The 10,279-nt window shown below is 49.8% G+C and overlaps 1 protein-coding gene and 1 pseudogene across 2 annotated transcripts in view; one reads left to right on the plus strand and one right to left on the minus strand.

Annotated features, from left to right (window-relative positions):
- The window catches only part of Tmem132d (transmembrane protein 132D), a 482,864-nt gene that overhangs the window by 288,665 nt on the left and 183,920 nt on the right, over positions 1–10,279 (plus strand). The window lies entirely within an intron of this gene.
- LOC101587711 lies at positions 12–1,462 on the minus strand (annotated as a pseudogene). The gene has a single exon (XR_192616.2). The product of XR_192616.2 is annotated as a protein LSM14 homolog A pseudogene (transcript).

The following is a 10,279-nucleotide window of genomic DNA, read 5'->3' on the forward strand; positions in this document are numbered from 1 at the left end:
CTTCACAAAGACCGAAACCAAGTTTCAGGACCATAAAGAGCTACAAATTCACCCATTTTCAAAGACTTGTTTGAAGACTATGCAGCAACTTTGTTGTCTTTCCTATATTCAAAATCTGCAAACTCTCTTCCACCACGACCTCCTCTGAATCCACCACGAAATCCCTGAGGAGTAATAAAGTTACCACCTCTGCCACTGCCACGTCCTCGGCCGCCACGGAAACCAAGACCTCCTCTGCCTCCTCTGTACCCTCCACGACCACGGTTTGGATGGAGTGGAATCCCAAAAGTTTCAGCATTTAATCGCCTTTCTTCAGCCCAGGTTGGTCTCCGTTCCCTATTATCATCACAAGAAATATCAACATTTAGTTTTGTTGTAGTAGCAATTAGGGCCAAGAGGGTCTTCTTCATCAGCATTCCTTCACTGTTTTGGGTATCAACTCCAGAGTCTCCCTTATCTTCACCATTTACAGGTTTCTTTTGTTTCTCAAGTTTATCTTCTTTTAATTTAAGTCTACTATGAAATTCTCTGTCAATCTCCTCTTTGTTAAATTGTGCATTTGCACTTTCGAAGTCAAAGTCTTTCTCAAATTTCATCGGACCATCTCTCCAAATACCAAACCTTCCCCGGCCACCTCGACGTCCTCCACACCCTGTCCTTGGAGTTGAAGGAGCACCTGGAAGGATTTGTCTTACTATCATTTCTGGGTTGCTCATTTTCTGGCCTTGAAACTTTGCGTACTTCAGCTCGCCTGTGCTCTTGATTCTCTATTGCTTCTTGGCTGGTAGATGGCAAAGGCCTGGCTGATACAGGAGGGCTCCTTCTCCCACCTGGTGCTGGAGCAGGTAAGTGGGCTGAGGCGGTCTGTACTCTTGCTCCATGGTTGGGCTTTTTCTCAAAGGGTCTAACTGAAGGCTTGAATGACCTTGAGATAACTGTGTCTTTATAGATCTTGTATCCTGCGTAAAGGCAGACCCAACTGCACTACTTTGGGATAAGGTACCGCTGCTTGACGTTTCTGATCCAAAGGCTGTCAAGAGCTTCCAGCGATACCAACAGCACCAAACTGCTGCCCGACCAATGAACTTGGACTGAACTGGCTGTATGTCGGCATCCTGCCAAAAGGTCCACAGGAACTCACTGACTGGAATGGAGAAATAGATGAACCTAATGAAGACCGAACAATGGCTGGGTCCTGAGGCAAAGAACACTGTGGTTTTGGCGGCTCACAAACAGTGAGGTCTTTAACATCACTTCCACGGAATATAATGTATTCAAAGACTTCATCTAGAGGTGGTATTGGACCATCTGTTGGCCGGTCTTCTGTACCAAAGGATCCAACTTTGGTGAGGGCTACGGTGGAGTTCTTGGTGTCGATGGTGTAGAGGATGCCCTCGTAGCGGATCTCCACCTTGGAAATGAGGTTGATCTTGCTGCCGATGTAAGGAGTGCCCCCGCTCATGGCGCTGCCGCCGCCCCGGGCCGCTCACAGAGGCAGATCCCACACCGCTGTCGCCGCTCCGCACGCCCGCTCGCTCCGTGGGCACCTACAGCAGCTGCCTCAGACCCTCCCCCAGCCTCCCGCCCTCAAACCGCGGCGGCGGCCAGGACTCTGGATGTTAACCGCAAACAGAAAACGCTAGACAGCACCCCCAAGAGCTGGTGGATGGCACGGATCCCTGCGGAACCTGCGAGTGGTGGGAAGTGACCCGCGGTGACAGGACTCGGAAGGGAAAGCTGGGCTACTGTGACAGCACAATAAGTGTACCCGTGGGAGAATAGTACAGGGAGGGGCGAGGCGTGCAAGGCTGGAGAGAGCCTTCTGCTCCTGGGACCGGCGCCACCACAGCTGCGTCTCCGAGGCGCATCAGGAGCTTGCAGTCCTAGCTCTACAGAAAAAAAGGGCGAGACAGATAACCTGCAGGCCAAGTGCAAGGGGGGAGTTTCGGCAGGACCATTTAGATTATTGCAAATGTGGAGGCAAATATGAGAAACAGTGGAGGGGTGGAAGGGCAATTGCTGCTTGGCAGCAAGAAAGGAAAGGTAGAATGAGCCTCACTTTTTAACTGACTTCTAAGTCTTCTCTGATATCCTAAGGATGTGGCTGCACCTGCTTAATAAAAATTAAAATTTAAAATTAAATTTTAGCAAGGCCTGATGGTGCAGCTGAGTGATAGAACACTTGCCTAGCATTGCAAGGACCTGGGCTTGATCCCTGGCCAGGATAGATAGATGATAGACAGACAGACAGACAGACAGACAGATAGCTATAGATCAATAAATGATAGATAAATAGATCGATAATAAACAGATGATAGATGATAGATAATAGATACATAATAGATAGTTGACAGATAATTAGATGATAAATGATAGTTAAATAGATGATTGATTGATAGATAATAGATAAATAGATGGGTAGATACATAGGTGATGGATAAATAGAAGATGGATAGATAGTAGATGACAGATAGACAGACAGCTTGCTTAGTAATCTCCAATTTAATTTTTATTTGCTATTTTAAAAGTATGTCAGGTTCTTGCCATGTCTTTTGGGTCAGTATATAGAAAGTTATCAGGAATGCATATGAGAATAAAAGAAAGAGAAAGCAAATATCACACTTATCTGGTTAATAACAATCTGTAAAACTAATACATATAGAAATACACTCAGTATTTAAGTGTTGCTAGGTATTTGTAGCTAAATAAAGAATATAATCCTTTAAACTTCTCATCTCTTGAAATTCATTCCATATGTCACTGTTTAACTTGTATTTCTGACTACAATGTGTGTCTAGGTTTCTTCTTATGTTTTTTGTTTATTTGTTTTTCAGTCAGCACCAGGATTTAACTGGCAAAAAAAGTTGTACAAAGGAATATTTTTCAAGGAAACAGAGCTATCTATTTGTGACCATTGCTACACGAATAGAAATTATTGAAAGACGCACCTTTCTTGGGCCGTGGGCAGTTGGCAAAGCCGGGCGCAAATGGGTCGTCCTGCGATATCTCCAAGTAAACTAGCCTTGAGTGAAATCCGTATCCTCGAGATCTTACTGGGAACATGCGAACGCACACATGCAAGGTCCGCAGACGCCGGGGCTTTGTAGGGTGTCGCCTCTCCGCCTGGCTCTCTGCCACAGGAGCACAATGATGATCTTTCCTTCTAGCTTGGTGATGGCGGGAAGTATTGATCTGAAGACCAGCCCATTGTGTTGCAGCACGAAAGCATGTCAATAACATAGGAAAGGTGTAAAACATGTTTTACTAGGCTACTTGAAAAGGCATAAACATGCCGTTCTGCGTGAAGCCAAATGCCCTGCGCATCGCGCTAACAGCAAGGCGACGCGTTCGTCTGCAAGCTGAGACCAGCCAAGGGGGAGGGCTTGTGCACTGCAGGGTGGGACCCGGCTAATCTGGACTCCTCTGCGCCCTGATGACTGCGCCCCACGTGTCCCTTGGTGAGGTGGGAGTGCAGCTGTGCACAGAGGGTGTGGCCAGCCTCTGCAGGGAGCTCTGCCCAGAGGGGCTCCGGGGTGCGGGGATGCCTTACAGAGTGGGGTGCAAAGGTGGGAACCTTTAAATAAGAGCCAAGGAAGGAAGACGGGAAAGGTGAGTGAGCCAGCCTGCTTGCCCTCACGTGGGCAAGGGCCCACTGTGGAGCTTCCCCCTGGCACATGGGGATGCGTGCGGAGCCCACCGTGAATAGCGAGCTCCAGCGTCGAGCTCTGGGTTCCTGTGTGCTTCCTCTTGCTATTGTTGCTGGCTGCACACAAGGAGGCCCACACTCGGCACCAGTGGGGAAGCCACCAGCTCTCAGTGGCCATCTAAGTTCGCATTCAGTGGAGTGAGAGGTCAGCTCTTCTCTGGCCCTTGCCATGCCCCCAGCTCCCATCCACCTTGGCGACCACACTGCATGGGGCAGAGACAGACTGTGCCCCTGGGGAGGAAGGTCTGGCAGGTGGAGGTGCCGGGTGGAAGAGAGGACACTGTGCTTCCTCTCTTACACACTTACACTGAATGTGGTGTTCTGAGAGCCCAGAAATTCCAAAATCGATGTCCACAGAGTCCCTACCAAGCAGCAACGATGGCTGTTTGCATGTGGAGCTGGAGGCTTTCCCACAGAAGCAGACCAACAGGCGTTCGTACTCCGTGGGCTAGGTAGGCACTGTGGACTATTTTGGGTTCTGACAGGGATGAGTAATGTGGAGATGCCAGGATTCTAGGAGAGAAGGTCCTGCAGCGAGAATGCAGTGGAATGCAGACGGTGTGAATTCATTATTTCTGTCCTAGTGGCGTGGTAGGAAAAACACAAGTTTGCAGTAGAATGTCTAGAGCTAATTCATGTCTCTGACATTTATATGAACAAATTGAAGGTGAGTTTCAAAAGGAATCTTGAGAAGAGATGGAGAATCCTTATATTCAGGTCCTGAAGAAGTTTTTCTTTCATGTATTTATGACATTTTATGTTGAACACATACCAAAATTACCATTTGAAATAGTCTATAACTTTTGCGGCAGCAGTATGGGAGAAATCAAAGATTACCATAATTGCTTATAGGAAAAATGATGTCACCCAGATGCTTGTAAAAATAAAGCTTTTCAAAGGAAAAGCTGCTCAGAAGATGTGCACCCACAGTGCGGGGTGGAGGATGTGGGACCCTTATTTTCTCACTAGTAGCCATGCGGGAGACTCCTCAGCTAACCCTCACCGAGCCTCTGGTTTTAGAGGCGAGCAGAGCTTAAAGTCTTAAACCGAGTGAGCTGAGGAGGTTTGCTGTGTATTCAAAGCTGAGCCATCACTCTGTGGGAATGACCTCATCGTAGTAAAGAAGACCCGTGCAAGGTCGCCAAAGGCCAGACAGTGTCGGAAGTAGTGATTACAGCTCAGGACGGAGACGGGAAAGCAACCATGAAACTATTGGGAGCTGGGTTCTCCCGGCGGGAGCAGAACTCACCGTGCCACTGTCGCGTGTGGCTATGCACGGGTCTGAGGCCAGTGTGGGGGGACAGTTGCCGTCCCATGATCTGTGTGATGACTTAACAAACACCATCATGTGGGGAAGGCCCAGAGAGTGTTTGCGGGAAACTATTTCACGAGATGTAGAAACAGAAACTGAAGGTTTGGAGCACCATGTGTCACTGTAATATAACAGCATGCGCAGTGCGGCTCCGTACAGTGCACCTGCTCTGCAGAAGAGCGTGCGGCCATGGGGCACACTGGCGAGCTCGCTCACACCCCTAAGGGCTCCGACATTTATCCACTGTGGGGAAAACTTGAAGCTGGCAGCTAATTCTCGGTGGGCAAGTGAGAGCAAGCCTTCTGTTGGCACTGGGTTGGCACTGGGTTGTTCAGCACCTCACACCTCAGTCCAGGCTGGCCATGGTACCTGGCCTGCTGGCAGGATCAGCAGACGTGGGGCCTCTGGAAAGAACTTGCCTCCGGAGGTGTTGGGCCCTTCCTACCACCAGCTACAGCCACCAGCAACTCGTATCAGACCCTGCTAGGCGGATGGGATGTAAAAAGGGGCTCCTCGGGCCTCAGTCTTTCAAGGCGTGGTGGTCCCTGGGCTGGGCCTGGGCTCCAGCAGCTGCTCCTCTTCTGTTGTGGCCAGTTACTTCCCAAGGCATTGGCCCGACATGCATGACTTTTAGATAATTGGTTCTGCACGCTCCAGGATGGGTCTGCAGGCTCTTTGTGGGGAAGGTAACCGCCTTAAATTATAGGCTGTGTGATGGGATAAGCCAGCCATGAATCTGGATCGTTCCATGGGCAGTGGGCTGGTCAGTGACCTCATGGCAGATAAGACTATCTGGAGTTCATCTCGCCCACCTGAACGAATCAGTGTTGTACTGTGGTGGTTTCCTGTTCCTTCTCTAACAGAAACAGCTGCAGTGCCTTTTCTGATTATGATACTCGTTACCTGAATGCTCAGGGTAAAAGTATTCAAATTTTAAAGTAGACATAAAATAAAAGTATATTAAAAAGATGTCGCCCTCTGCAGCATTACCAGGCTTGACAGGTGTCACCCTGCTCTGTGCGTTTATAAATGTCCCCAACTTTCTGGGCGCTGAGGCACTGGGGCTGCTTCCGTGTGTGTCTCGAGTCGAGCGGACGGCGCCGACTGTTCCGCACGCGTTATTAAGCGCCATAGTCTGTGTTCCCTGACATATGGCCGCAAGCAACATCACGCTCCAAGATGTGTGTTTACTACTTATAGATATCTGGCGCTTCACACCCCATATGTAAAGCCATGCTGCTGTTTATTTTATGTGGTGTGGGAACAATATGGAGTTTCATAATGTTGGCAACCAGTTAGCCTCCCAAGCTGAAGATGGTGCTTCCGGGCTCCTGCCAGCGGTTCTCTCACTGAGCTCCCTGCATTCCCAGGGTGAGCTCCTCCCGTGGTGGTGTTGCTGCTGGTGGGAGGGCGTAAACATTTAGAAATCTTTCATAGTCTGAGCATATCCAGTGATGGTCCCAACCATCTCACTGCAGTGCCTTGGCCCGAGAGAGAGAGAGAGAGAGAGAGAGAGAGAGAGAGAGAGTACTGTAGCTGACTGTAGGTTGGGGAGATAGCTCAGAGGCAGGAACACCTGCCTGGCAAAAGCAATGTCCTGAGTTTGAGAAGAAGAAGAAGGAGAAGAAGAAGGAGAAGAAGCCAGGGTTTGTGTAGTCTCTGCCCTCTCTGAATTGCTCTTTCTGTATTCCTGAGAGGTGGGCAGGCTGGACACAGGTGGCCCCACGTGGCTCTGACTGAGCAGACCGGACCCCAAAGGCGCTTCACAAGTGAGGTGGGGGCTTCCCAAGCTTGTGGCTATGAGTGAGCTCAGGAACCAAGACACTCAGGCCAGTGTGATCTACACGCACATGGTACATGCATACATGTGTGAACACACATACTTTTCTGTACACACCGTTATGTCCTCAGAGGTTCAGCCCAGGAACTCAGGAGCCACCGACTTGGAGAGACTCCATTACTTTCCCCAAATGGCTCCCAGCAGTGAATGTGGACTGCGGGGCTTGCGGGCCTGCAGCACCCATGAATGACCTCAGGAGCGATTGTGTGAACGAGATGAAAGCCTCAAGGATGGGGACCCGGTCGTCGGGTTGGGACTCCACACTTGCACGTGAGAGAGACGCTAGGACAGAAGGCCGTTCACTCACCACAAGGCCACCCACAAATGCGATTTTGCATCTCATTTCACACTAATTTGGTTAAATGTTCTTATTACAACTTAAAAAGAAATCCAAACAGAAAAATAGCAAAATAAACTTTAAGTGCACCTGGAAGAGAAAAATGATCAAAAGTATCCCAAGGAGTTTGTAGCATAGAACAAATGAATGAAAACACGTTCTAAAATGAAGTACCAAGCTGCATACTTAGGACAGAGCGCGGCTGGCCCTGGGATGGAAAACCGTGTCCTGAAGCCCAGAACGTCGAGGCGCTGTCCGTGGTGCTGACCCCAGCACGAGGCAGGATGAGACGCCTCCACGTTCTGAGCAGCAAGGGGCCCGGCCCAAGGGTGGGTGATCTTCGGGGTAGCTGGATGCGCAGTGGGACAGACCGGGAGGAGGAAGCGGCTGTGCTGAGCTAGGACCCCAGGAAATCTTTCACCTGAAGGCTGGGAATTGAACCCAGCAGCAGCTCTCACACGCTGGTCACCTGCTTGACTGCATCCCGACCCAGCAAAGTCTCAGAAAAGCAAGTTTGCAAACCCCGGAAGAGATCTATCTAACTTAATAACATAGCACCCCTCACCTGGATAGATCACATTTCTCTATTTTTAGATTCATCGCTAATAAAATAAGAACCTTGAAATAAAATTTTAAGAGCCTCATTCGTATAGACAAAGAAATACCCAAAATAGATTATGAGGGTTTTGTTTTGCTGCTATCTAAAAAAAAAATAAGTGAAGATCAGATTGTTTTCTTTCCATGGAGAAATTGGTACTGAAGAACACCCGGGATCTTTCATGAGCTCTCCTTTTCCTGCTTTCTTTAAGATCCAAGGGCGGTTGTGTAACTCTTACAAATCACCCTGGAGATGGGCAGCTAAGTGGGAGGGAACAGAGTGAGCTGTGTTGGGGGAACGGGAGCCATGAGGGAGCCATGCTGACCCCTGGCTTTGCCCAGGCCCCACAGCATGCTTGGGGGTTCTCTCTTCAACCCAGCCTTGTCCCTGCGCTGTGTGCCCACCTGGCCAGCTTCCTGGCTTCTGTCCTTGGCCCAGTGATCTGATCTTTGGGGCCTTGATTAAGTAAATGAAGGCTAGTGAGGTGAAGCACCAGGGTGCCGAGGCAGCTGCCCCTAACTGGGAAGCCACCGCCCATAGGCAGCAGCAGATAGCGTGCTCAACACAGACCGCCATGCCCAGCAGCAATCCCTCCTGGGAGGTGTGCACCAGGAGGGGAAGGTGCCTTGGGCCATGCCTGTCTCCACATGGTGAGCAGCATCCTTCACCACCCCCTCTGCCATGTCCTCCTTACCACACCCAGGCCCAGGAAAGCATGGAGCAGAAGCAGGCCTCCCATGGACTGACACCCCTGAAACTGTGAGCCAAAACGCATCTCCCATCTCTTATTATTCCCAAGCACTCTGTCTCAACCTCGCAGGCCATGTCTCGTGTCAGGTAACTGGGAGCTCTGAGGCCACGAGATCTTGCCCGGAGGCACTAAATAACCCAGGTGGGTCTGGTTGCTCGTGGTGATTCACTCCACCAGCAGCCTGTGCCGTGCTGTGCTTGGGTCTACACAGCGCCTACTGCCATCCTGAGAGTGTTCTGTTGCCGGGCTCCTTCAGCGCCGCAGGACTGAGTAGGGAACAGAAAGGGGAAAGAAGGGAGAATTCAAGGTTTGCCTACATGGATGCGTGGGTGGTGGGTGGCCACAGCTGCTGCAGGAAGTGCCCGGGACCCACCCTCTGCCCGCCTGCAGCCTGGAGTCCTGGGTCCCTGTTGCAGCCAGGAGCTGTGCCCCCTTCCCAGAATCACACCAGGGAGAAAGACGGTTTCTCTCCCCTGCAGCTTCACAGCAATCGGTGCTGCCCTTGCCCAGAAGGCTGTGGCAGGTGGGCTGATTGTGACGCGGCATCCATAGAGTGCGGAAGGAAGGTCACCACTCAGACCTGTGTCACTCACCGCTCCCTCCCTGGGGCTCCTCCCAAGGGCTCTGAGGGAGCCTACAGCCTCCTGCAGCCTCTGGGGAGAGGGTTCCTGAGCGGGAGCCGCCAGGCTCACACAAAGGCGGGATTCTAGAAAAGGTGCGCATCTGATTTCTGCACTCCAACCCCAGGGACAGCGTTCAGGAAAGCAGGTAAATGTGGTCATCACGCCTTCTAGAAGACCTGCTCTCCTCCCTGTCGGAATTGACAGGAAGGCTTTTTGGTTCCAGAAAGCCATCCTCGTGGCTGGACTTAGCGTCCCTTGGCTACCCAATAATTACAAATATGCTTTAGTGTCTTTACTTTAGCCATGGGTTGCACTGGGAGTGGTAGATTGGAATTAACTTGGTGGGATTCCAATAATATATCTTTGGGATTACAAATATTAACTTCTTGGACTGAGACGAGAACCAGGAAGGGACTCCTGCAATTGGTGCTCAACCTGGCCAGAATGCACTACCTTCTCAAAACAGTGACCACTTACAAGAATCACGTGCAGGCAATCCACTGGATCTTGCGTGACCAATTTAGAGGAATCAATCACCACTGAAGAGGTGACCATCTCATTCACTCCAGATGAGTGGACTCTGCTGGACACAGCACAGAGGAAGCTGTACAGAGCTGTGATGCTGGAAAACATGAGCAACCTGGAGTCTGTGGGTTCTTCAAATCAAAGACCCAATCCAAAAATGGGCTTCTGAGATATAAATACCCTTCTCAGATGAAGAAAGACAAATGTCAATAAACAAAGGAAAAAGTCTTCAGCATCATTGGTGATTCAGGAAATGCAAACTAAAACAACTCTGCAATTCAATCCAGAGAAAATGACTGTTATCAAGAAGTCAATAACAAATGCTGGAGGGGCTGTGAGAAATACCAAGCCTTCGCTAGTGTTGACAGGAGTGTAAACTAGTATAAAAACTATGAAAATCAGTGTTAAGATTACTCAAAAAGATAGAATTTAAGGTTTCACTCAACCCAGCTATTCTCCTTTGTATTTTTTTCAGAGAAAAATGGCATACCAGAATGATACATGTGCACCCATGTTTATGGCAGCCCCATTTATCATAGCTAAATCCTGGAAATCTCTTAAATCTGATATACAGGGGCTGGTGAGAT

Source organism: Octodon degus, unplaced genomic scaffold (genome assembly GCF_000260255.1).
Source record: "Octodon degus isolate 3935 unplaced genomic scaffold, OctDeg1.0 scaffold00076, whole genome shotgun sequence".
NCBI classification, from domain to species: Eukaryota; Metazoa; Chordata; class Mammalia; order Rodentia; family Octodontidae; genus Octodon; species Octodon degus.